The 26,132-nt window shown below is 40.0% G+C and overlaps 1 protein-coding gene and 1 pseudogene across 2 annotated transcripts in view; one reads left to right on the forward strand and one right to left on the reverse strand.

The window, feature by feature from the left end:
* LOC111148997 lies at positions 1–25,615 on the reverse strand (annotated as a pseudogene).
* LOC111149968 (phospholipase C eta 1) overlaps positions 1–26,132 on the forward strand; it is a 183,021-nt gene that overhangs the window by 33,278 nt on the left and 123,611 nt on the right. The window lies entirely within an intron of this gene.

Consider the following 26,132-nt stretch of genomic DNA (forward strand, 5'->3'; position numbering starts at 1 on the left):
TCAGAATTTCTAGAATTGCTTCTTCGCACCAGTGGGCTTCATGACCTTGAGCGTGTTGAAACATCACAGTTTTGCTCAAGAGCCAGCACTTGCACACTGACAACGTTACCAATCTGGACATCCTTGAAGCAGCGGGATAGGCTCACAGACATGTTCTTGTGGTATTTCTTGAAGGGGTTGTACTTTTGGATGTAGTGGAGGTAGTCTTGGTAGATGACAGTGGTCTTCTTCATCTTCATGTTGGTCACCACACCAGACAAAATCTGCCCTTGGATAGAGACATTACAAATAAAGGGGCATTTCTTGTCAACATACATGCCCTCTGTGGCCTCCTTGGGAATCTTGAAGCCCAGACTGATATTATTGTAGTATCATGGGAGCTTCTCCTTGCCAGTTTCTCCAGTTAGGACCCTCTTATTTAGAAAGATGGTCAGCTGCTTTTGGTAGGCACGCTGTCTGAATGTATGCCATTTTAAACACAGTATAAAAGAACTAGTACAAGAAGTATGTTTTCTTCTCTTAACCCTCTCTACCTCTTTCCTAAATAAATGACTTTTAACTCTTTTTACTTGTCTTTTTGTAGGGTTTTAGTTTTACTTTCATATCTCTAAATGATGTATTTATACTACTCTGTTGATTTTTCAGTTTTTGATATCATCTGTTGATTTCCTTCTATGGTAGATGAGGAATTAGCTCACTAGTAAAATCCCCACATCTCTTTCAGTTACTTTGTTAGTTGGCTATCTATGTAACTTTAACAATTTCACTTACACTTTTTTCCTCTGCTCTGCCAAATAGAAATACTCTACCTAGTGACCATAGTACTCCCTTTACCTATCCTTTCTCTCACTTGTCCCTCCTTACTTCTCTCATATATAAACATTCTTTAATTCCTTTTCAGTATTCATTATTACTCCTTCCATGTTTCAATAACAGGTTGATTTTATTTATTTTACTTTTTTTCCCCAAGATTTTATTTATTTGAGAGATGAGAGAGACAGCTTGAGATGGGAGAGGGTCAGAAGGAGAAGCAGACTCCCTGCTGAGCAGGGAGCCTGATGTTGGACTTGATCCTGGGACTCCAGGATCAAGACCTGAGCTGAAGACAGTCGGCTTAACCAACTGAGCCACTGAGGCGCCCCGAACATAGGTTGATTTCTTTTTTTAAAGATTTTATTTATTTATTTGACACACAGAGAGAGAAATCACAAGTAGGCAGAAAGAGGGGGGGAAGCAGGCTCTCTGCCCAGCAGGGAGCCTGATGCAGACCTCGATCCCAGGATGCTGAGATCATGACCTGAGCCGAAGGCAGAGGCTTAACCCACTGAGCCACCTAGGTGCCCCTCATAGGTTGATTTTAAAAGTTTACTATCAATAAGCAAAGTTTACATATTATGACTGTATGAAGTTATGTGATTGTGGCTACATAAATATTCACCAGAGCAAGTAATCACCTAATTTAATTTTTAATTGCTTAATTTTAGTTAAGGATACCGCTTCAGAACATGGTATCTGAGGAAAAGGGTAGATTCTGGAGATTTCTATACCAGATGATGACATCAAGCTTATTAGAAACAAATCGAGTATCTAAAAGTCATTTTGACAACTAGCAATCTTCATCATAACTCAGGGAGATGAATAAAGTTGTTATCTCCACTTTGGGGATGACCAATCTGAGGTTCAGAGAGAAAAATAACTTATCCTAGGTCATAGTGTAATTTTGTAATTGGTAGAGCTGACATTGGAGTACTGTTGGCTGACTTTGGAGCCTGAACTTGCAGTCATGTTCTCTCTTAGTGATGCTGTTACTTTCTTGGAGTTGGTAAGATACAGAGGCAAGAAACAATTGAGTGCCTTCTCTGTTAAAAAAAAAAAAATTACCACTTTTATGGTTTAATTTCTTCTCTCTGCATATGGTGTTCCCTGGAGTAAATGGGCCTGCAGCTGCGTGAGTGCTTCCTGATTAAGAGAAGGAAGAGCTGTGAGGTCGTTGACATAGGGCTTGGCATAGGGAAGCAGGGGCATAAGAATGGTTATAGGGTGGGACCAGATCTTGAAGGTTTTTTTTTTTTTTTTTTTTTAAAGATTTTATTTATTTATTTGACAGAGAGAGATCACAAGTAAGCAGAGAGGCAGGCAGAGAGAGAGAGAGAGAGGAGGAAGCAGGCTCCCCACTGAGCAGAGAACCCGATGCGGGGCTCGATCCCAGGACCCTGAGATCATGACCTGAGCCGAAGGCAGAAGCTTTAACCCACTGAGCCACCCAGGCGCCCCTCTTGAAGGTTTTTAATACCCCCTGAGGAGTCTGGGCTGCACCTAATGAAGAAGGAAAGAAAACGGCTACTTTGGAACTTTGGAGTTGATGGGTGATATAAAAGTAGTAGTTGAGGGAAAAAGAGTGGTATTTTAAGAAAAACGTGGTATTTTTTTTGGGAAAGAAAGAAGTACCATGAAGGACTGATAAGGGATCCTGCAATCTACCTGAGGAATTGGTTCAGGCATATCAAGGCCATGAACCCTATCATGGAGGTTTTCAGGAACGATCCATTACTATCTCTAATTACTTGTCAACAAAACAGAAGCTATCATGAGTGACTTAGAGTTACTTCGGCTGTCTCTTTGAAGAAAGGTAAATGATTATTTCTGTTGATCTGTTTATTATTTATTTTTAAAGATATTATTTATATATTTGACAGAGAGAGACAGCGAGAGAGGGAACACAAGCAAGGCAAGTGGGAGAGGGAGAAGCAGGCTTCCTGCTGAGCAGAGAGCCGGATGCGGGTCTTAATCCCAGGACCCTGGATCATGACCTGAGCCCAAGGCAGACGCTTAATGACTGACCCACCCCGGCCTCCCCTATTGATCTGTTTAGAGAGTAGATTATGATTGTAGATGTATGCAGTATAAGGTTTTCATCTAATTCCTTCTTCTTAAAATCAGTGTCCATATTGTCTGATTTTTCCAGGTAGGGTGTGAGAAGATAAACCTTGAAAGAATATACAGGCAGGGGGTCTGAGGCGCCCCTCCCCTCAAGTACAGCTGTAAAATCAGAAGAGAAGGGACAAAATAAAAGACAGCTTTAAAAGACCATTGTTTTACTCTCTTATAATTTCTCCTTGCACATTTTCCCCTCTCATGTCTATGTCCATTTATCATCATTTGCCCATTCTTTATTCTTTATTTTAAATGTCCAAAATTATATCTAATGACTGTTTTTAAAAAGACCAAGCAATACTGACTCATATTAAGTAACTAAGTAAAATTCTCCCTCGCCTTTCCCACTCCTTAGATTTCACCATAGTTGACACTTTCTTTGGCACATGGACTTGGCGTCCTTCTTGGAGTGTGTATACATGTGTGTACGCAAATGCGGAAAGGGACCACGCCACTAGTGCAGGTTTCACAGGGAATTACACTTGTGGGTGAGGAAGAAGGACAATGGAAAATGCAAATTGTGTGGGCTAAGTCACAGTCTACCTTCTTGTTGCTACTTCTTCAGTGCTCGTTAGAAGGTGAGACAGGACTTCAGCCTGGACCTAGTAACTAAATGCCTCTTATATTGTGAGCATCCTCTTGGTGGTAAGGTTTTAAGGTTAACTTCACTCATTTTGTGCTTTCCTTATTTTCTGATTTTTGCATTTTTAAAATTTACTCACTTATTTTCTCATGTTCTTATTGGTGTTTTGAAAAATTAAAAGGCCAAAAAATCCACTTAGAAAATGAGAGAAGGCAGGTGTGGGGAACATAATAAATAGGGATATACAAATTTTGGTGGAGGCGTGGGGAGGAAGAGGGACCATGTCTCAAGTTTCTTCTTTATCATTTAATTTTAATCTTATGTAAAGAATTTGACCAGTCCCCTTTTCCCATTCTGATGCATAGTCATTCTGAACTTTATTTCATATTCTCTCACTATTTACTTACTTTTTCCTATCTCAAATGTATGCCTTTTGGGGCACTGGGTGGCTCAGTTGGTTAAGTGACTGCCTTTGGCTCAGGCCATGATCTCGGGGTCCTGGGATCGAGTCCTGCATCAGGCTCCCTGCTCAGCGGGGAGCCTGCTTCTCCTCCTCCCACGTCCCCTGCTTGTGCTCTCTCTCTCTCTGTCAGATAAATAAATAACATCTTAAAAAAAAAAAAACCCAAAAATAAAAAAAACAAATGTGCGCCTTTTTTCCTGAAAAAGTGATGAATGCAAGCAAGATACACACAAGGGGACAGAAGAACAAAAGGAACGGAGAAAGGAGCTGTTCCATTCTCCCTACACTTGAGTTTCTTACTTTTCCCGCTCTGTGCACTCACATTCACGCTTCTATTGGTTGTGATCTTTCCTCCTCAAAGTCTTCCTTTTTCTTTCCAGATTCCTTTGCCCTAGTTTTCTCATTTCCTTTCTCTTTTCACAGAAATAAAGTTTAGGCTCAATTTGGTTTATAAGGCCACATGCGAGTCCATGAAGGTAAGAACCCATGGTTGGGTATTACTCTGGCTCTGATGTGTATCAGCTGTAAGACACAGGAGCAGTTCCCTGCTCTTCTCTTTGGTCTAGGGGTCTTCTTAAGATGCCTTCCATGATTTTTCTTGTTCTAAGTTCAGAGAAGTATCGTTAAGAACAAACACAAAGCAACACAAATATTGGCAAAAGGCCTGCAGAGAAGCAGAGAGCAACAAAGTGATGAAGTTCTGAAGTTGTCATGGTCAGTGCATATAGTGTCTGCAGGCCTGGATAACATTCTCTTTCTATTCCCAGGTGGCGATCACCCTTATCTGTTTGTTTATTTGTTTGTTTGTTTTAAAGATTTTATTTATTTAACAGAGAGAGAGAGAGAGAGATCACAAGTAGGCAGAGAGGCAGAGAGAGATGGGGAAGCAGGTTCCCTGCTGAGCAGAGAGCCTGATTCGGGTCTCGATCCCACGACCTTGAGATCATGACCTGAGCCAAAGGCAGAGGCTTTAACCCACTGAGCCACCCAGGCGCCCCTATCACCCTTATTTGAAGAGAGAGTACAGTTTTGATCACTGCAGTTAAAGAAGGTAGTGGGGGAAAGCAAATAGTAACAGAATGGAAAATGGATTCTTTCTTTAGGAACAGGTCAAGTTGAAGAGGCTGGACATAACATTTCTTGATTGGACCATCCACTTTTATAATTCTGTGGCTTCTAACTATTGGTTTTTTGTTTTTTGTTTTTTTTAAATTTCTTCTTTTGAGGTATATGTGTATTGGGGGGAGGGGGGTTTCCATACCATTGCTTTTTTGTGCTTCTTCTTTATCCTGTAGTTATGTATTATTGTCTTCCTGATACGATTCGAAGTTTACACTTCTTTGTTCAATTTCCTTAATTTCTCATTCACTCAATACTTAAGTTTATTTTCTTGTTTTTTATTCATATTGCTGGAATCTTTTCCCATTCTCACATGCAACCTGTTCTCTCTTTTTTTTTTTTTTTAAGATTTTATTTATTTACTTGACAGGTGAAGATCACAAGTAGGCAGGGAAGCAGGCAGAGAGAGAGGAGGAAGCAGACTCCCTGCTGAGCAGAGAGCCTGATGCTGGGCTTGATCCCAGGACTCTGGGATCATGACCTGAGCCGTAGGCAGAGGCTTTAACCCACTAAGCCACTCAGGCTCCCCTGTTCTCTTTTTTCTTAATCATTTGTTTGTTTCTTTGTATCCCCAAAGAGAAAAGAAGGACACTAGTGTCAGGGAGAGCCCCAAAGTTCTAATCTAGGACTTTTTTCAGTGCTGTGGTATAGTGCGGGGCAGGAGGTCAATTATAGGATTTGAAGTAAAATAGCAGCAGGAAACAAAAGTTCTAATAACAGCTTAGCTCTTTAGGTAACCACCTGGGTCAATTTCTCTGGTACTCATTTTCCTCATTTAAAAAATACAGATTCTGTGCCTTTCAAAGAATTGTGAAGATTAATGAGATGAAGTGTGTGACAAGTCTTGTCCAGTGGTTGGTGCATACGCCCACTTATTTTAGTATCTGTGTTACATACACACACATTCACACCCACGCACACACACCCCTTTCTTTATCTCAGGATTGACAACCTGTATCAATTTTCTGTTTGTATTTTTCCTCTAACCCATTTGCCTAGCATAACCAAAATCAAAGTCAAGCATATGACAAAGGTGTGAAAGACAAACTTAAGGAAGTAAGAAGTTAACATTTAAGTCCTTCGTTGATTTTAATTAGCAAGACAGCTTATTATTTAGAGTACATAAATGTGGAAACACATTTCCCACTCAATTCTGGTAATCACAGCTTACCCACAATCCATATCCCTTGAGAATTAATATCTGATCATTTGTTCTAACTTCTTTCATGCTGCTTTTCAAATCCAAAATTTGCTTGGCTTCTAGTCACTTAGACTGTTGCATAAATTAAGCACACTTTCCCCTTACTAAATATAACTTCTCAGTGTTGTGGATTAGGATTTTCCACAGGCCAGAGAGGATGTTTTAAAAAATATGAAGAAGAGGACCAAAAAATTTTTAATCGTGTTTTCAAAAATTAAAAGAATGAAATACAGTTATACGTGTGTGTGTGTGTGCGTGTGTGTGTGTGTGTTTTAACTTACCTGACAGGTAAAGGCTTAAAAAAAACAACAACCAAAAAACCCCCAGATGATATCTAGTGTCGGCAGAGGTGTGTGAAAATGAGCACTTTTCTATACTGCCAGTGGGAATTTGAGTTAGTATTTCCAGATGGCAGTTTGACAGTAGGCAGACCCTTCAGCTCAGTGGCTTTACTTCCAGAAACTATGCCTATAAAAGTACTTGCACATTTGCACAAAGACATGGTGATAGGAATGTTTATGGCAGTTGTTTTTTTTTTTTTTTTGTAATGGCAGGAAAAGTTGAACAACCTTAATGTACACTAGTAGACAGTTTTTTCTTAATGCCTAAATGTATGTGCATAAGAAAAGGTAAAGTAAGCTCAGAAGTTTATGCCTCGAACTAGTAATACCAGTTATCTTTGACTATAGGATTATGTGTAATTTTCTTCTTCATAATTCTTTGCACATTTGTAATTAGCATATATTCCATTGAGAAAAGATCAAGATCAAATCTACTTTAAAAAATCTGGTTCTGGGTGCCTGGGTGGCTCAGTGGGTTAAGCCGCTGCCTTCGGCTCAGGTCATGATCTCAGGGTCCTGGGATCGAGTCCCGCATCGGGCTCTCTGCTCAGCAGGGAGCCTGCTTCTCTCTCTCTCTCTCTCTCTCTCTCTCTCTGCCTGCCTCTCCGTCTACTTGTGATCTCTCTCTGTCAAATAAATAAATAAAATCTTTAAAAAAAAAAATCTGGTTCTAGGAGCACCTGGGTGGCTCACCGGGTTAAAGCCTCTGCCTTCGGCTCAGGTCATGATCCCAGAGTCCTGGGATCAAGTCCCACATCGGGCTCTCTGCTCAGCAGGGAGCCTGCTTCCTCCCTCTCTCTCTGCCTGCCTCTCTGCCTACTTGTGATCTCTCTCTCTGTACAAAATAAATTAAAAAAAAAATCTGGTTCTAAAAAAAAAAATCTCGTTCTATATTGAAAACATAGAACAGTCTTTTGCTGGCTCCCAGCTGTGCTCTGGTTAGGCCAGTGCTATCCTGAGACCCGTGAGGTGGTCTTAACTGCTTTCAGCCTCTTCCTCCGGTTGGTTGTGCTAACAGCAGGTCTCTTGCTCTTTCCAAGTCCCTTTTCCTCAGTGTTGCCCTTTCCCAGTCTTCGTCTTTGCTTGCCTCTCCTTCCACTGCTTAGGTTGCAAACTTAACATCAAGCCATTTAGAACAGTTTGTTCTTTCTTAAAGGCATCCTTTGTGTTTCTTGATAGATCCCTTGTCAGAAATAGGATCTCTTCCACCTCATGAGCCTGGTGAACTGTATTTCTAATACCTCTGCTGCATTAGTTGAGGCATACTAGCCATTGTAAAATGATTAAGCTTTGTATCTTTAGGCCTTAATATACATCTCATGCTGCTTTCACAGGCATTCCTGGATGAGTGGCTCTCTTCCAGGTGGTGATTCAGGGGCTCAGGCTCCTTCTGTCTTGTGGTTCTGCGCTTGTCAACATATGACTCACAAGGTTGCCTGAGGTATGTCTCCTCTCCAGCCAACCAAAAGGGGAAAAGAAAATAGAGAAATCACTTTTAATGCACAAAGCCTAAATTCTACTGGCCAGAACCTAAGCACGTGGCCAGACCTACCTGCAAAGGAACGTGTGAAGTGTAGCTTTGTATGCTCTGGAGGAAGAGGAAATGAGTTTTGGTGAACACATAGTAATTGGTGCCTTAATAGGCAGAAGCTCAACTCCTAGTTCCATGCCTTCCTGTGTAATGTCTTTAAATTCTTGAATTTATTTGAGGATTAGTTTTCTTATTCATAAAGTAAGTGCATTAAGACCCATCCACTACAAAGTGTTAGTATGAAGATTAAATTTTGAGTCATCCTTCATGAAATAGCTTCATAAACTTGGAGATGTTACGCAGATACAAGGAGGACACTTTCATGAACACAGATCTCACCATTGGGCTTTTTAAAAAAAAGTGTACCTGACCTGTAGATTAGATGAGGAGCTGGCAAACTACAACCTGTGGGCCAAACCTGACCAGCTGCCTATTTTTGTAAATAAAGCTTTATTAGAACACAGCCATGTTGCATAGTTTATGTATTTTCTGAGACTGCTTTTGCATTACATGCAGAGTTGAATGAGTGCCAGAGAGACTGTATGGCCCACAGAACACTACAGTGTTTACCATCCGGTTCTTTACAATAGAAGTTTGCCAACCTTTGGACTACACTGTGAGTGTCTGAGGTATTATTCGTTTGTATTTAGTAGTGTCTGAGATGTAGCATTTGCCTAGGGAGTCTTTACTCGGGCTGAAAGCTCTTTTCAGAGCCCTGTAGTTCGGAATTTATGCAGTTGGAAGGCAATTTCTATAGGAAAGATACCTCTCCACTCGAGTGGATGAACACTGTAGGCTCCTTTGCACTCCAAATAGCCAAATAGCCAAGATCATTAGGCACCCTGAGTTCAGTCCCAGCTGAATCCCCTCTACCGTGCTGCCTTTGCCAGATTCTTTTCTAAACATAAGCAAATGCCCTTTCTAGAACATCATCATAATTGCTACAGTCATCAAACTGTTTATAGTGCTCTGCTATTGAACTCATTATGTTTGGCAAATATTAAGTGAATGATTATTACAGGGAGTAAAATCCCTGTAATGGACAGTTGACTGAGAAAGGCTTTGATATGACAAGTGCACTGTCTCATTAGTGTTGGTTTCCACTTGTTCCATAGCCTGACTTTTGCTAGTTTGAAGACCCAACAGCTGAGCAATAGTGGTACAAACTCGATCTAGTAACTCTTCTCCTCTAATGATTGGCAAAGTAAGAGTTTCTATCAGCCAGTCAATACAGATTCAGCATTTAGCATATATGGTAAGCTAGATGACAGAGGGGAGGTTCGTCGTGCTAACATTTATTAATACCCACTAGCAGTTACACATTGTGCATTGTACTAGGTGCCAAGGGTGGTAGGATAAATAAGCCCATCATCCTGCTTGACGCCCATGAAGCTTAGTGAAAGAAGAGGTAGAAAGAATAGGCAGATCTCTTCTTACCTTTGACAAACAGGAAGGATTTTGCTGGGAGACACTTCTATAGGCATTAATATCTGGAGCAACCGTTCCTTCAACTGTGATAATGAGGAGGTTGAATAGTTTGACTGATTTATGGAAAGGTAGGGGAGAGGGGCAGAAGAGGAGAGGGAATAAGAGAACAAAAGATTTCAGCAGTTAATGATAGAACTGGCTCAAGATTTACTTCTTCATGCATGTTCTTAGGTACCCAAATCTAACCAAAGGCACTTGTCTAAATTGATAAAATTACATGTTACAAAAGAAGTGTTTTGCAGCTATGTTTAGTACACACATTTTTGTAGCTTTCTCTTTTGTCTTTTTGTTTGAAACAGATTTTAAAAAGGATGCAAAAAACACAAGGTATGTAATTAGAAAATCTTTGTAGAATTGAGCTATTGAAAATACCTGTTCTGTTACTCTAAGAAATTTGCAGAACAGAACAGGGACAAGGTCTCATTCCACTTGGTATCCTTAGGAGAGACATAATGTCCTACATGGAGTCTAACTCAATAACTGTTTACTGATAAAATATTTGGAATTTTACAATTGGAATGGAAGGTTTAATACCCTTTTTGATTACAAAACAAAGGGAGAAAGTAATACATATACCTAGAAGGCAAAGATCAGCGAACAGTTCAGAGTTCTCACTGGGGCTAGGATATTTGGCTGCAATGCACCCTCTGTTTGGTCTGGCCTCCTACTTTGCCTCGACTCAGGCTTGTGATAAAAAAGCTTTTAGATGATGGCAGTCGTTCCTCTAATTCTTGTGACTGACCCCAACATAAGCTTGTCTAAGCAGTGCTTTCAAGATCTTATTGAATTACACAGGTGATAAGGCCCCCAGCTGGGATACGGAAGATGGCAGCTTCAATTTGGGTCAGTTGTTAGGCTTTCTCTATAAATTCTGCTGATTCACTAAGGGGAGCATCCTCCCCTTTTCTTCAACATGCCAATTCTTCATGTGGCATTATGTTTGAAAACTGTAGGCAGTTGGGGATTTGGGCTATATGGAATGTTCTGCAGAGCACATCAGACCTGTGTTACTTGGTAAATTTCATATGAAATTGAATTACCTACGAAGTCACCCTAAGGGAGCCCCTCGTCCTGAGGTAACTTAAGAAAAAGAAAATTGTCAATTTATTTTCCAATGAGTGAATTTGTTTTTAAAAAGAAGGATGTTGATTTTCTTTTAATAATGTAAAATCCAAATGCACAAAAGATGAGACAAAACTCATGAGACTGATACGGGTAAACAGGTAGAAGGATTATTGTTGTCACCCACCTCCACCACTCTCTTCCTGCTGTAGTTGAAATAATTTAGCTAAAGTTCAGGTGCAGCTGAAGTTAGAGCACCTCTGATATTAGGATATTAGGAGAGAATATATGTTTTTCAGGGACAGAAACAGCACTGTTTTCCTTTATAAATCTCTACACCCGTTAGTATAGTGTTGTGTACATGACAGGTTTCTAGGAGCTATTAACTATTGAGAAGTCCTTATTGTATAAGACCTACTATTGCCGGCTGGAAATAGCCTTGGAGTTTTCTGCTGCAATCTCAATTTCAGATGCCGTTAGTTTCTGCAGCATTCTTAAGAATTTCAGAATTTGCTCTGAGAGTTAGCTTAGAGAGAATAGGTCAGTAAAAGTGGCTGTTAACTTCTGAAAAGAACATAGCTCCAAAGTTGGCGTGTTCAGATGGTCACAAGTCTGCTGTTTTAAGAAAAGTTTGACTTTTGATGGTGTTCAGCCTGTTTGGCCCTGAGGACCACGACACAGAGTGGGCAGAGCCTTCATAGATCAGGTGCTGGTGCTTTCTCGAAACTTCCATGCATCCTTGAAAACGTCTGGCTCCCCCGTCCATGGATATAGATAATGAGTCTAAGAATTGCTTTCCATGTTAGGTAAATCACGTAGTGGGCCCTTGGCATACCAGTGTCAAATGAAGCAGAAAGGTCTTTCTTCTAATGATTGAGTGGTGCTTGAAAAAGATTAGGTGTGAGTGAACATCTCACCCTTGGCAGGTGCTCAGGAGCAGTAAAGGAATATTCTGCAGTTTGGAGCTTCAGAAGCTTCCTTTCCCCTTCAGATATCCTCTGTTATCCTGATGGACTAGGAGCTTAAATGACCTGTACCCAGCATCCTTCCTGGTCTTCAGCTCTATTGCTTCTTCATACTTCGGAGAAACTGGGGAGGCTTGGCATCCAGTGACTGGTGGATGATGATGGGCTCCACACATTTCCAAATGGGATAGCTGGGGAGACAGTTTGGATTTTTGCCTTTCAATGTGGTACTGCCTCGTTGAGCTTTAACTCATGACAAGTGGATAAGTTGATTCTGTGGTCTGCTGGGTAATTATGTGTTCTAAGTAAGATTAACTTCTTAATTACTTCTGAAGGAGAAGCTGTAATATTGAACTGTGATTGTTTTTGGCAGGCAGCCAGGGAGAAAGCACAATTAAATGTGTGACTACTTCTTTCCAACTATGAAAGGCATACCTCTAGGTAGGATTATTTAACCACTGGATCAAGACAGACTGAAGTCATTGCATCAAAGATGAATAGAGATTAAATGTAGGAAAAAACTTCTTTTAAATCAAGTTTTATTTTTTGAGGAGTAATTACTAAATTACTTTGTGCTTTACTGCTAGAGCTTAGGAGTAAATAATGGGAAATGATTGGGAATATCTTTTCTTTTTCTCAAAAGAACAGTTTCAGATTTTATAATTCAATAAATATTTTTGAAATAACAGAAGGGAGGGAAAAAATTCTGTTTCCTGCCACTCTCCTAAGTTTTCTGGCTGGGGCCCTATAAGTTGGATGGACAAAAGGCAGAATAATAAGGAAAACATACACATTTTTAAATATGTTTTATATGACAAAGGAGCCTTCATAAGGCAATGAAGAGCTAAAGAAACAATTGAGCCTGAATGTTTTTATACTAGGTTTGATGAAGAGTGAAAAATAAAAGTATTATGACAAAAGAGTGTGAGCTAAGGGTAGTAAACTGGGGTAAACAGCACTAGCTCCATGTTTGGATTTCTCCTGGCATCCTTGTCTTCATAGGTTAAGGATGTACTTTATAAGGAGGTTTAGGATGGGCACCTCTCGCAAGAGAGCGTTGGGTATGACCTACTTCGGAGGAAGAGGAGGAAGTCAGAGAGTTCTTCCTGTACCTGCCATGTCCAATATTCAGTATGCCAAGGTGCCATATTTTGGGGTAGTGTATCCTGACCCCATTAATATTATTATTATAAAGTTAAACTGTGAGTTCTAACTATTTCCTCTAATCCTTTACTTGTGCTAATCAGTACTCAGCTGAAGGGCGACCCTCTGCAGATCTCCAGAGGGCTCTCTCTAAGCACTTCTCTCTTCTCCTGTAACCTGTCGTATGAACTCTAGCTGCCTTGTTCTCAATGGACTCCCAACTTTGTCTTCTCAACTCAAGACCGCTGAACTATTCCTGGTTTCCCCCTTTCTAAGTCTAGAAAACCTCTCCAGACCATAAGCTGAGGTAACCATTCAATTCATCTCATGTGATTCCCAGCTCTTGGGGATTATTGTTCTTCATGGTCCAGGTTGGGGTGGGGTTCAAGACATGCTTCCCCAGAATATGGCACCTTGGCACGTCGAATATTTTAAGCCAAAGGACTTAAGAAATGGCATGTACAGGAAGGACTTTCTGACTTTTGTCCTGCAGCAGGTCATAAAATCCAAGAAGGACATTATTTCTCAGCTTTATTGAGATATAATTGATTATATTACATTAATAAAACATTATATTACATTAATATAACATTGTGTAAGTTTAAAGTGTACAGTTTGTTTTATTTGGCACACTGACACGTTGCAAAATGATTACTCCCCTGGAATTAGCTAACATCTCCACCATGTCACATAATTACCATTTCCTTTTTGTAGCAAGAACATTTAAGATGTACTCTCCTCACAACTTTCAAGTATACAATATAGCGTTGTCAACTATATTCACCATGCTGTATATTAGATCCTGAGACTTGATTCATCTTACAACTGGAAGTGTATACCTTTTACTAATATCTCCCTATTTCCATTCCTCAGCCTCTGGCGACCACCATTCTATTCTCTGTCTCTGCATTCAGCTTTTTAAAAATTCCACATATAAGTGGTAACGCTCGTCTTTCTCTGGTTTATTTCACTTAGCATAATGCCCTCAAGTTTCATTCATGTTGTGAATGGCAGGATTTTCCTTCTTTTTCAAGAGTGAATAGTAAATATTCTATTGCATTGTGTGTGTGTGTGTGTGTGTGTGTGTATAAAACATCTTTATTATTGATGGACACTTAAGTTGTTTCCAGGTATTGGCTGTTTTGAATAATGTGTTAATGAACGTAGGAGTGCAGATATCTCTTTGAGACCCTGTTTTCATTTCCTTTGTATATATTCACGGAAATGGGATTGCTATCATTTGGTAGTTCTATTTTGAATTTTTTGAGGAACCTCCATACTGTTTTCGTAGTGGCTATGGGATTTGCATTCCCACTAAAACACACAAAAGTTGTCCTTTTCCTTCATTCTTGCCAACACTCATTATTTCTCTTTGGTGATATCCATTTGGTCAAGTATAAAGTGATGCTCCATTGTGGTTTTCATTTGCATTTCTCTGATGGTTAGTGATCTCAAGTATCTTTTCATGTACTTGTTGGCCATTTGTATGTCATCTTTGGAAAAGTGTCTATTCAGGTCTTCAGCCCATTTTTAAATTAGGTTGTCTGTTGTTGCTATTTGTTGTAAAAGTTCTTTATATATTTTGAATACCAATCAGTTATCACATACTTGACTCACAGGTGTTTTTTTTTTCCCCCCATTCCTGAGGTTGTGCTTTCATTTTGTTGATTGTTTCTTTCTGCTGTGCAGAAACTTAGTCATTTGATGTAGTCCCACTTATTAATTTTTACTTTTCCTGTTTTGCTTTTGGTGTCCTATCCAAAAATATCATTCTGAAGACCAGTGTCATGGAGCCTTATCTCTATACTTTTTTTCTAGTTTAGGATTTCAGTCCTCATGTTTAAGTCTTTAATCCTTTTTGAATTCATTTTTGTCAGTGATGTAAGACAGATCCAATGTCATTCTTCTGTGTGTGGTTATCCAGTTTTTTCACCATTTATTGAAGACACTCCCTTTTCCATTGAGTAATCTTGACTCCCTTGTCTAATATTAGTTGAGTGTATATGCAATGGTTTATTTCTGTGTTCTCAATTCTGTTCCATTAGTCTATGTGTCTGTTTATTTGACAGTACCATATTGTCTTGATTACTAGAACTTTGTAGAGTAGTATTAAATCAGGATGTGCGATTCCTCCAGGCTTGTTTTTTCTTTCTCAGTATCATTTTGGCTATTGATGGTCTTTCTGGGTCCATATGAATTTTAGGATTGGTTTTTCTTTTTTCTTCTTTTTGGGGAAGATTTTTATTTCTTAAGCAATCTCTGTACCCAGTGTGGGGCTTGAACTTATATCACCAAGATCCAAAGTCTCATGCTTTATCAGCTGAGCCAGCCAAGAGCCCCAGGTGTTTTTTGTTTTTTTGTTTTTTTTGAAAAATGGCATAGGTATTTTGGTACAGATTGCATTGGATCTATAGTGTGGTAGTATTAACAATATTAATTCTTCCAATCCATGAACATGGGATGTCTTTCCATTCATTTGTGCTGCCTTCAATTTCTTTCGTCAGTCTTATAGTTTTCAGGGTACAGATCTTTTATCTCCTTGGTTAAATTTATTTCTAAGTAGTTTACCTTTTTAAAGTGAGATTTTATTTATTTATTTGACAGAGAGGGAGACAGCAAGAGAGGGAACACAAGCAGGAGGGGCGGGAGAGGGAGAATCAGGCTTTCCGCTGAGCAGGGAGCCTAATGCAGGGCTCAATCCCAGGACCCTGAGTCAAAAGAAGACACTTAATGACTGAGCCAATCAGGCACCTTATTTTACTGTTTTTGGTGCAGTCATTGATGGGATTTAAAATAATCTTAAGATGTTGTATTGTTAATGTCTAGAAATGCAACTAATTTCTGTAATTTGATTTTATGTCATGCAACTTTACTGAATTTGTTGATTTGTTCTAATAGTTTTTGGTAGAGTCTTAGGATTTTCTTTATGTAAGATCCTATCGTCTGCAAACAAACACAATTTTACTTCTTCCTTTCTGATTTGGATATCTTTTATTTCTTTTTCTTGCCTGATTGCTCTGTGACTTCAGTACTATGTTGAATAGGAGCAGTGAAAGTGGGCACTCTTGTCTTACTTGCAATCTTAGAGGAATAGCTTTAAACTTCACCATGGTGTATGATGTTGGTTATGGGTTTGTCATATATGATCTTTCTTTTATTTGTTATATACTCAACTTATTGAGTGTTTTTATCATGAAAGAATATTGTATTTTATCAAATGCCTTTTCTGCATCTATTGAGATGATTATATGATTTTATCTTTCATTTTATTAATGTGGTATATCAAATTCATTGATTTGTGTATGTTGAATCATCCTTGCATCTCAGGGATAAATCCCACTTGATCATTGTGCATGATCCTCTTAATGTACTGTTGAATTCTGTTACTAATAATTTGTTGAGGATTTTTGCCTCTGTATTCATCAGGAATATTGGTCTGTAGCTTTTTGTAATATCCTTTTCTAGCTTTTGTGTCAGGGTGATGCTGGCCTTGTAAAATGAGTTTGGGAGGGTTCCCTAAAAAGGACTTTCTGACCTTCCCCTGAAGTAGGTCATAAAACCTCTCATGTGAGAGGTGTCCGTAAAGCCTGAGGACATCAGCATCTTTATCTCTGAAAATGAAGGGACACAGAGGAATCTGAGCAAACAGGCATTGCTATGTTTTCCTCAGTTGACTACACTTACCTCATACTCTTTGTCCTACAGTATCTTTCCATGAGTTTCCATTCCTCATCAAATCTAGCATGAAATCTCTCATGTTTAACTGTTTCTTTGGATACTTACTTCCTTATGAAAGCCCCATGTTATATATATTAAATACATTTGTATGTTTTTCTCCTGTTGATCTGAAATTTGTTACCAGGATGTCAGTTGAGAACTTACTAGGGTAGGAGAAAAAGATACCCAAAGTCTTGAAAACCATTGTTTCATGTATCTTGTTTGTTTATTTTTTATCTTTTTAAAAAATTTTATTTAGGGGCACCTGGGTGGCTCAGATGGTTAGATGTCTGCCTTTTGCTCAGGTCATGATCTTGGGGTCCTGGAATCGAGCCCTGCTTCTCCCTCTCCTTCTACTGCTCTGTTTGCTTGGGTTCTCTTGCTCTCTCTGTCAAATAACTAAGTAAAATCTTTAAAAAGATTTTACTTAGTTATTTGACAGAGAGAGAACACAAGCCGGGAAGAGGGGCAGAGGGTGAGGGAGAAGCAGAATCCCTACCCCACCCACTCCCCACTGAGCAGGGAGCCTGACTTAGGACCTTGGGATCATGACCTGAGCTGAAAGCAGACACTTAACAGACTAAGCCACCCAGGCACCCTTGTTTGTTTATTTACTTGGTGTTTTACTCCATTTTGGTCAAAAGCAGAAATCTCTTTTCTGAACTATGCTTGCATGTTTATTTATTTATTTTTTTACTGAAGGATCAACTTGTCTAGCTGTAGAACCATTAAAATTGTGTTTGTTTTTGTTTCCGGGATTTTCTTTCCCATTACATCTTCTAACTAGTTACTATATGATTATTTGAAGGCCATTTAATTTTGTATGTTAATTTTATACTTTCTGATGTATTAAATTCTTTTAATTTTTATTTTTGATTATTGAGTTTTATGGATATGCTGCTGCATAATCTACAAATAGACACCATTTTATTTCCCTTCTAATTGTCATGTCTTTGGTTTTTGCTTGTCTGATTGCATTGGCTAATACCTTCTCTACTATAATGTTTTATAGAGATAATGGACATCCTTGTTTCATTCCAGACTTTAACGGAATGATTCTAGTGTTTCCCCATTAAATAAGATTTTAGCTTTGTGACTGAGGGATACACACACAAAAAACACACATGGAAATATCCATTAATTTCTTTTTTATTGAGTGTTTTTTTTTTTAATTTTATTTTTCATAAACATATAATATCTTTTTATCCCCAGGGGTACAGGTCTGTGAATCGCCAGGTTTACACACTTCACAGCACTCACCATAGCACATACCCTCCCCAATGTCCATAATCCCACCCCCCCATCCCCCCTCCCCCCATTAACCCTCAGTTTGTTTTGTGAGATTAAGAGTCACTTATGGTTTGTCTCCCTCCCAATCCCATCTTGTGAGTGTTTTTTTTAATTAAAAATTTTTTTAAAGATTTTATTTATCCACTTTATTATTTATATAAATAGAGAGAAAGAGTATGTGTGAAAGAGAGAGATCACAAGCAGGGAGGTGGGGTAAAGGGAGAAACAGACTCCCCACTGAGCAGAGAGCTGGACTTTGGGCTTCCATCTCAGGACCCTGGGATTATGACCTAAGCTGAAGGTAGACACTTAATTGAGTGAGCCACCCCAGCGCCCTTATTGAGTGTTTTTTAAAAAAGAAAATCAGGAATGGTATTCTTTGAATGCCCTGAAGGCCATTTCATAAGTGAGGTTTGTCTGTAGTTATTTTTGGGCAACCTTTCATGATATTAAGTTAGGTATCAGTATTATATCTGCTTCATAAAGCAAATTTGGCAACAGCTTATGATTCTTTTTCTATGTTCTGGAATAATTAAGTAGCATAGAGATTATAAATTACTTAAAGGTTTGGTAGAATTTCTCTCATTAAACCACATAGGTCTGGTACTTTTTTGGGGGAGTAGGTTTTATTTGTGGGAATAATTTTCTCTATTGTATGAAAATTGATGTTTGGGTTTTTATTTGTATTGGGGTCAATTGGGGAAAGTGCTTCTTTTTTGGAAAATATCCATTTTCTCTAGGTTTTCAAATTTATAAGCTTAGAGTTAGTGAAATGTTGTTTTTTCCTTTTTTTTTTGTATTTTAAGCATATCTTCTGTTTGAATATTCTTATGCCTTTGTAATTTTCTTATTTTACCTATGCTTTCTCATTTTTTATCTTGAGCATATTTGCTACATGGTTTTTTGGGTCTATTTTCTTGACTTTTTTTCCCTTAAAGAATCTGCATTTTAAAGTTTTTTTAGGGGGCACCTGGGTAGCTCAGTGGGTTGGGCCTCTGCCTTTGGCTCAGGTCATGATCTCAGGGTCCTGGGATCAAGCCCTGTGTTGGGCTCCCTCCTCAGTGGGAAGTCTTCCTCTCCCTTTGCCTCTGCCACTCCCCCTGCTTGTGCTTTCTCTCTCTCTCTTTCAAATGAATAAGTAAAAAATCTTTAAAAAAAAAAAAAAGATTATTTAGTAATCTTACTCTTTTTTTTTTTAATAAAAAAAGAATCTTTGTTTCCTTTGGTTTATTAGCCTTTTAGAAGGTATCTTTTCTTCTCACAAGAGATTTTTGTTTGTTTCCACCACTTCTAGGATCCTACTGTTCCCTTCTTTTTTCTACATGGGTGGTGTCTGATTTCCAAGTTTGGCTATGTTGTGTTAATCACTTATATGTAAATTAAAATTCACAGTAGTATCTGACTCCTAGTTATTCTGTGGATGTGGATTATGGATGGTTTTACTTGCTTTCCTTTGGTGGATATGTGGACAGATCCAGATTATCTGCAAGGATGCTGAAAGATTAATTCACTATAAGACGAATAAAATAAAAAGGTGCAACTGAGAAATATTGACTAAAGGGGAATATTTTAGATAGAAAGATCTAAGAAGACCTTTACAAGAAGTCACATTTGAGGAGAGCCCTAAAAAAAGTGAGGAAATAAACCATATCTAAGGGAAGAGTGTTCCAGGAAGAGGACACGCCCTGTGGTAGGTTAAAGAAGGACCACAAGGAGGCCAAGGCAGTGGAAGTGAAGTCAATGATGGGAAAAGCAGCATATGAAGTCAGAGAAGTAGCCAGTGGTCAGACCATGGGATTTCCATTTTTTTCTTTTTGAAATATTCATTTATTATTTAGGGGAGAGAGAGAGAGAGAGAGAACGAGAGTGCAGGATAGAGGCAGAGGTGATAGTCCAGTGGAGAATCTGGAGGGGAGATTTTAGAAATTATAGAATTAGTGAGAAGTATATCATTAGAGTCTAGGTGGGACCATTGAACTGGGAGGCTAAGTGGGTGGGGAACAAGATTACAGGAAGTGAAGAGGTCCAGGAACAAAAATGCCAGAGCGCTGAGTGTAACCTCCAATATGAAGTCAATGTCACCAGGAATGATGGTAGGACCGGAAGTGGAGGCTGGTGCAGAAATCAGCGATGAGACATGGGGGATGAGCCATGTACCTGGGGGGCAGTTCACAACCTCAGGAGGCCATGTAGCAGGTGTTACAGACACAGGGACATGCTTTGTTTTTAGGTGTGTGCTGTTAGTGGCGGTGATGGAGGGAACAGCCTGAAAGCAGCAGTGAGGACAAGTGATTGAGATAAAGGGACTTACAGATCTTCCTGCTTATAATAAGCACTCTGTAAGTGGTAGCTGATACTTAGTTCTAAGTGTCTGGGGAATAAATGATCTTGAAAATGTAAAACTGTGTAAAGTGGGCTCAGAAAATGTGAAATTGGTTCAACAGGGTCCCAAACAAAAACCAACTCCCTTACTCACCTGAAGGGGTATTCTGGCCTCCTGTACCTGAATGTGGGATCTGTCCTACTGAGACTTGCTGGTGGATACTAATCTTAGTCTAGTCATCTCTGCCATGCTGGTTTCTCTGTGTGCATTAGATAAATGACGCAGTGAAAATGCAGATTATTGGCAATCTATGAAATGATCAGATACAAGAAAGAAGTTTAACATGACGCTTTTTCTTTTAAATGTTATAGCTATCTGAGGGATCTAGCAGCATGAGTGATTAAAGTTAACTGGCTCCCCTTGCACAAACTCTCCTGGAAGGCTTGGAAAAAACGAGAGTTAGGGTTAGATGTAAAGTCAAATAAATGCTAACATCTAACTTGGACTTTGCCCTGGCCTCCTGCTCATTTAGAATGATTTGATCATTATGTTCACTGAGAAAGTCAAATTAATAAGCTTGTTCTGCATGGTTAACTGCATGGGTCCAAAGGCTCTGAGGCATAACTTACATATTTTTAGCAATTCCTGGAGGGAGGAAAGCCTAGGAAGTTAGGACTTGAAACATGGAGATAATAGATATTCATGTTTGCTTCTAGTTTAACCTAGGGACTATTGATCATTTCCAAGGTCTGATTTAGAAGTAGCACATCTGAGAAGATAATTGGAACATTTAATCTGCCTATCAGCACAAGTGAAAGAAGCAGGAATTTCTTTTATTAATGTTTCATGTGAGATCAGCTGGTAAGGTAATTTCATATTGAAACAGAGAGCGATCTAAAAGGGAGGTAAGCATGGGTTATGTTTGTTCAATGTTTAGTTCACTTGCTGAAGGACATTAAGCTCCAGAGGTTTTTCCATATTAAAATATGTGTGTTGGGGCACCTGGGTGGCTCATTGGGTTAAGCCTCTGCCTTTGGCTCAGGTCATGATCCCAGGTCCTGGGATCAAGCCCCACATCGGGCTCTCTGCTCAGCAGAGAGCCTACCCCCCCCCCCCCAGCTACTTGTGATCTCTGTCAAATAAATAAATAAAATCTTTAAAAAATATATTTGTATTAGTTTGAGAAATTATAATATGAATATGTGGCTATCACTGGAAATTTTAACAATGCTGAAGTCTATGGTGTAAAATAATCAATGTCCTCTTTGACACTCTCCTGCTTGCTGTTCCATACTTTGTAGGTATTCATGACAATTTGGTATATATCTTTCCTAATGTTTACCCTATATGCATGCAAACGTATTTTAACAATAAAAATGTATCTTATTATGCATTCTATTCAAATAATCGGTTTTGGTTTATCTTCTTCTCTTTTGCTGTCTATAAACACATTCATATATATATATATTTATATTACTTACTCATCTGCCTCATTCTTTTTAACAACCGTATTTTCTTTTTCTTTTTTTAAAAGATTTTATTTATTTATTGGACAGACAGAGATCACAAGTAGGCAGAGAGGCGGGCAGAGAGCGGCTCCCTGCTGTGCAGAGAGCCCGATGTGGGGCTTGATCCCAGGACCCTGGGATCATGACCTGAGCTGAAGGCAGAGGCTTTAACCCACTGAGCCACCCAGGTGCTTCTCCCTTTTTTTTTTTAAGAGAGAGATCATGTGTGCACACAGGCTAGTGGGGTGAGGAGGGGCAGAGAGAGAGGGAGAGAGAGAATCTTAGGTTCCACACCCAGCACGGAGCCTGTCACTGAGTTTGCTCTCACCACCCTGAGATCAAGACCTGAGCCGAAATCAAGAGTTGGATGCTTGGGGCACCTGGGTGGCTCAGTGGGTTAAGCCTCTGCCTTCAGCTCAGGTCATGATCCCAGGGTCCTGGGATCGAGCACCACATCGGACTCCCTGCTCAGCGGGGAGCCTACTTCTCCCTTTCCCTCTGCTGCTTTGCCTGCTTGTGCTCTCTCATTCCTTCTGTCAAATAAATAAATAAAAAAAATCTTTAAAAAAGAAAAAAAAGAGTTGGATGCTTAACCCACTGAACCACCCAGGCACTCCCCCCTCCCCCAGCTGTATTTTCAGTATTTTGGCTGTACCATATTTTAAGAAACCAGGTCTCTTTTGACAGTTGTTTGTTTTTTCTCGTTACGAATCATGCTGTAACAGACAGTCACTCACATTTGCCTTTGTGCCCTTGTGCAGTGTATAAATGCCAAGAATTGAAGTTGTAGGCTGGAAAAATAAGAACATTTTGATGCGGTTAAAGCTCTCCAGTGGGTGAGAGTGCCTGTTGTCCCCCACACACTGGATGATACCAGCTTTTTTTTCTTTTTTAATTTATTTATTTTATTTTATTTATATATTTTTATTCTTTTTAATTAACATATAATGTATTATTAGCCCCAGGTGATACCAGCCTTTTAAATCCAGTCTACAATAGAATACCATTCTGTTGTTTTTTTTTTTTTCATTTTTTTTTTTTTTAAAGATTTTATTTATTTGACAGAGATCATAGGTAGGCAGAGAGAGAGGAAGGGAAAAAGGCTCCCTGCTGAGCAGAGAGCCCAATCTGGGGCTCAATCCCAGGACCCTGGGATCATGACCCAAGCCGAAGGCAGAGGCTTTAACCCACTGAGCTACCCAGGCACCCCACCATTCTGTTGTTTTAATCTGCATTTCTTGAATTATTAGCATTGTTGAGCAGCTTCTCCTGTTAACAGAATTTTCTCTTCTCCATGTTGTCTAAGTTCTGTAACCATTTTTACATCAGTTTATCTTTTTCTTATTGATTTGTAAGAGTTCGCTGAATCTGAGACAAATACATTGTCTGTCACATGTACAGCAAATATATGTACCCATTTTCTTTCAGTTCCTGACTTTGTTTATGGTGTGTTTTGTCATTTCTTTTACAGTTTATTTTTTATTTTTTATTTATTTATTTTTTTTTTTGAGAGGGAGTGAGAGTGCAAGTGGGGGTGGGGTGGGACAGAAGGAGAGGGACAGGGAATATTTAGGAGGCTCCACACCCAATGCGAGCCCTACTTGGGGCTTGATCTCACAATGCTGAGGTCATGGCTTGAGCCCAAATCAGGAGTTGGTCGCTCACTTGACCAAACCACCCCTGAGTGCCCTACTTTTGCAGTTTAAAGATTTATTTATTTATATATTTGAGAGAGAGAGAGAGAGAAAGGGAGAGAGTATGCCCCAGAGTGTGCTTGTGGTGTGTGTGGGGGGGAGGGGGGCAGAGGGAGAGAATTTCCAAGCAGTCTCTCCACTGAGCACGGAGCCTGACTTTGGGGTTCAGTCCCTTGACCCATGAGATCAAGATCTGAGCCGAAACCAAGAGTTGGCAACCCAATGGACTGAGCCACCCAGATGCCCTGCCCCTAACTTTTGAAGTTTAAAAGAAATATTCCAGTTTAATGACTTAAGGCTGATTTCAGGTTCCTAGATAACATTTGGTTTAAGGGGCCTCTAGCCCCCTGCCCATAGCAGTCCCCCTGCCAGGTATGCCGTGGTTAACCTCTGGCAGGCTCTTTAAGATAACAGGAGCCCACTGAGGGCTTGTTTGTGAAACTGTTCAATTATTGTGTCACTTAACAGGCAATGTGTTCTAGTGGCAAGAGTATGGATTTAGATATAGAAGTGCTTGAGTTTTATTTGTTGTTTGTTTCTTTCTTCCCTTGCTGTGTACTGATTGTTAGATTTTGGGTGAGTTTCACTTTTGAAGCAAGGATTATACCTGTCATGTCCCACAGGACTATTGTGATAGTCACAGGATATAATGAAAGCAAAATGACATAAGCTATAAAGGGCGCCATACCTTTTTTTATTCTGTGACAGGTCTTTGAGGAAGACCACAGGAAGTTGTAAAAGTGTGATACTGTCCTCCCCCATGACTCTCTATGCCCTAGGTCACACATTCTGAGTCTTACTAATTCTACTTTCACACTCATTTGTTTTTTAATTTATTGTTACGTGAATGAATACTTGGAGATTTTTTTTTTTTTTTTTAAATATTGTATTTATTTATTTGACAGAGAGACACAGCGAGAGAGGGAACACAAGCAGGGGGAGTGAGAGAGGGAGAAGCAGGCTTCCCACCAAGCCGGGAGCCTGATGCGGGGCTCGATCCCAGAATCCTGGGATCATGACCTGAGCCGAAGGCAGACGCTCAACGACTGAGCCACCAGGTGCCCCGGAGATATTTCTTTTTTAACGTAAGCTCTACACCCAACATGAGGCTTGAATTCATGACCCTGAGATCAAGAGTCACACACTCTACAGACTGAGCTATCCAGGTGACCCCTAATTCTACTTCTTAATAGACTGTGGAATTCTTCTCTGTCCTTCCATTTCTTCTACAACCATCCTAATCCAAATCAGAGCTGGATTAAAGATGATTCAGCTCAGTAACTGACCAGAGTGCTGTATGATAAGGGAGTGCTAAAATGACTAGAACTATGAGATGGAGAAAATTGGTTAGAAGTGACTAAGGGGGAGAGAAATGAGACCCTGTCCCTCCCTATCCCCTAGTAGGGCTGCTCTGAACTGTAGCATAGGGTGTGCATTGTACAATTTATGGTCTGCCCAACCAGCACACCATATGGGATGGTCCTGCCTGAAGGATATGCCCTTGTCAGATGGCTCCTAGGTCTGCTTGGAAGGAGGACAAGGTCTACTGAGTGTCATGGTTTGTTCTGTTTATCAGGGTGTTTGGGGGCCAAATGCAGTTCTGAAGGGCGGCTGAAGAGAGGCTTCTTGGCCTCATAGTCCTTGAGCAGTTTCAGACGTGTCTCTAAATCAGTGTTGAACAAATACGTGAACACCACTGTTAAAGAAGACTCCAAATTATGAGCCCACATATCTCCATTCTGCCCTTGTCTACGTCTGTCCTAGTGCACACGGGTTTCTCCTGTTGCCCCCTCAGCCACACTCTTGTCTTCCCAAACTGTCCAAGCTACAACCAAGGCTGATCATAGAAAAGGGCAGCCTCATTATGTTACCTCCCTGCTTGAAAGCCTTCGGTGGATTTCTATAGCTCTTAGGATGAAAACCCAAATTCTCAGTGTGGCCTAGGAGACCCCATGAGGTGGGTCCTTTTTCCCCTACCAGCACGTTGTCGTAGCGATCCTGTGCAGGTTACCCCATTGTCATGACCTGCTCCCGTTCGTCTTTTGCCTTGCTCACTGCTGCTCCTCCGGGCTCAGACTGAAGGCTGCCTTCATGGGAGACCTTCCCTGATGCCCCAGGCTGTCTGGTCCTCTGTCAGTTGCTTTCTCTTTATAGATTGCTCTTTTTGGCACACTTAGGACAAATAGTATGAACCACTTTGTTGTCTAATTTGTTGTGTCTTGTCACTCACTCTTGCATCATGAGGACAGGCATTGTCGTACTCATTATTGTATCCTAAGTAGCTAGAAATACATCTTGTGCACATAGGGCACCAGAATAGATTTGCTGCAAGATACAGCATTAGTCGTGGTGATTTGGGAAATTTAAACGGGACCAGCCTTTTGTCCTGCGGGGAGCTGGGTGTTTGCCAGGCAAGTGGGGCCTTTTGCCAAGGAGGGGCCTCCTTTGGCTGAGAAGGGCCTCATGACAGAGGCCTGGAAACATACCTAGCCTACAAATGGTCCCACCTTCCCTAACAATGCCTCTTTAATGCCTTCTTATCTCTTTCAAGGCCATCAACATCTTATGGTGGTCAACCAACTCTTCCTGGTTGGTCTTTTTTTTGTTTTTAATCTGACTTGATGAATGGGAGAGGATCGAAGCTGGGTATCAGGAAACTTCTACCACCCTCCTTGCCCCCTGGGCTTGGGGAAGATTTTAAAGTCCTGAGCTATGATCCTCTGGATATACTACTCCTCTGGCAGGGGATTTTGAGATGACTTTATCACTA

The sequence above is a fragment of the Enhydra lutris genome, unplaced genomic scaffold (genome assembly GCF_002288905.1).
Source record: "Enhydra lutris kenyoni isolate GAN:26980312 unplaced genomic scaffold, ASM228890v2 scaffoldscaffold2, whole genome shotgun sequence".
NCBI classification, from domain to species: Eukaryota; Metazoa; Chordata; class Mammalia; order Carnivora; family Mustelidae; genus Enhydra; species Enhydra lutris.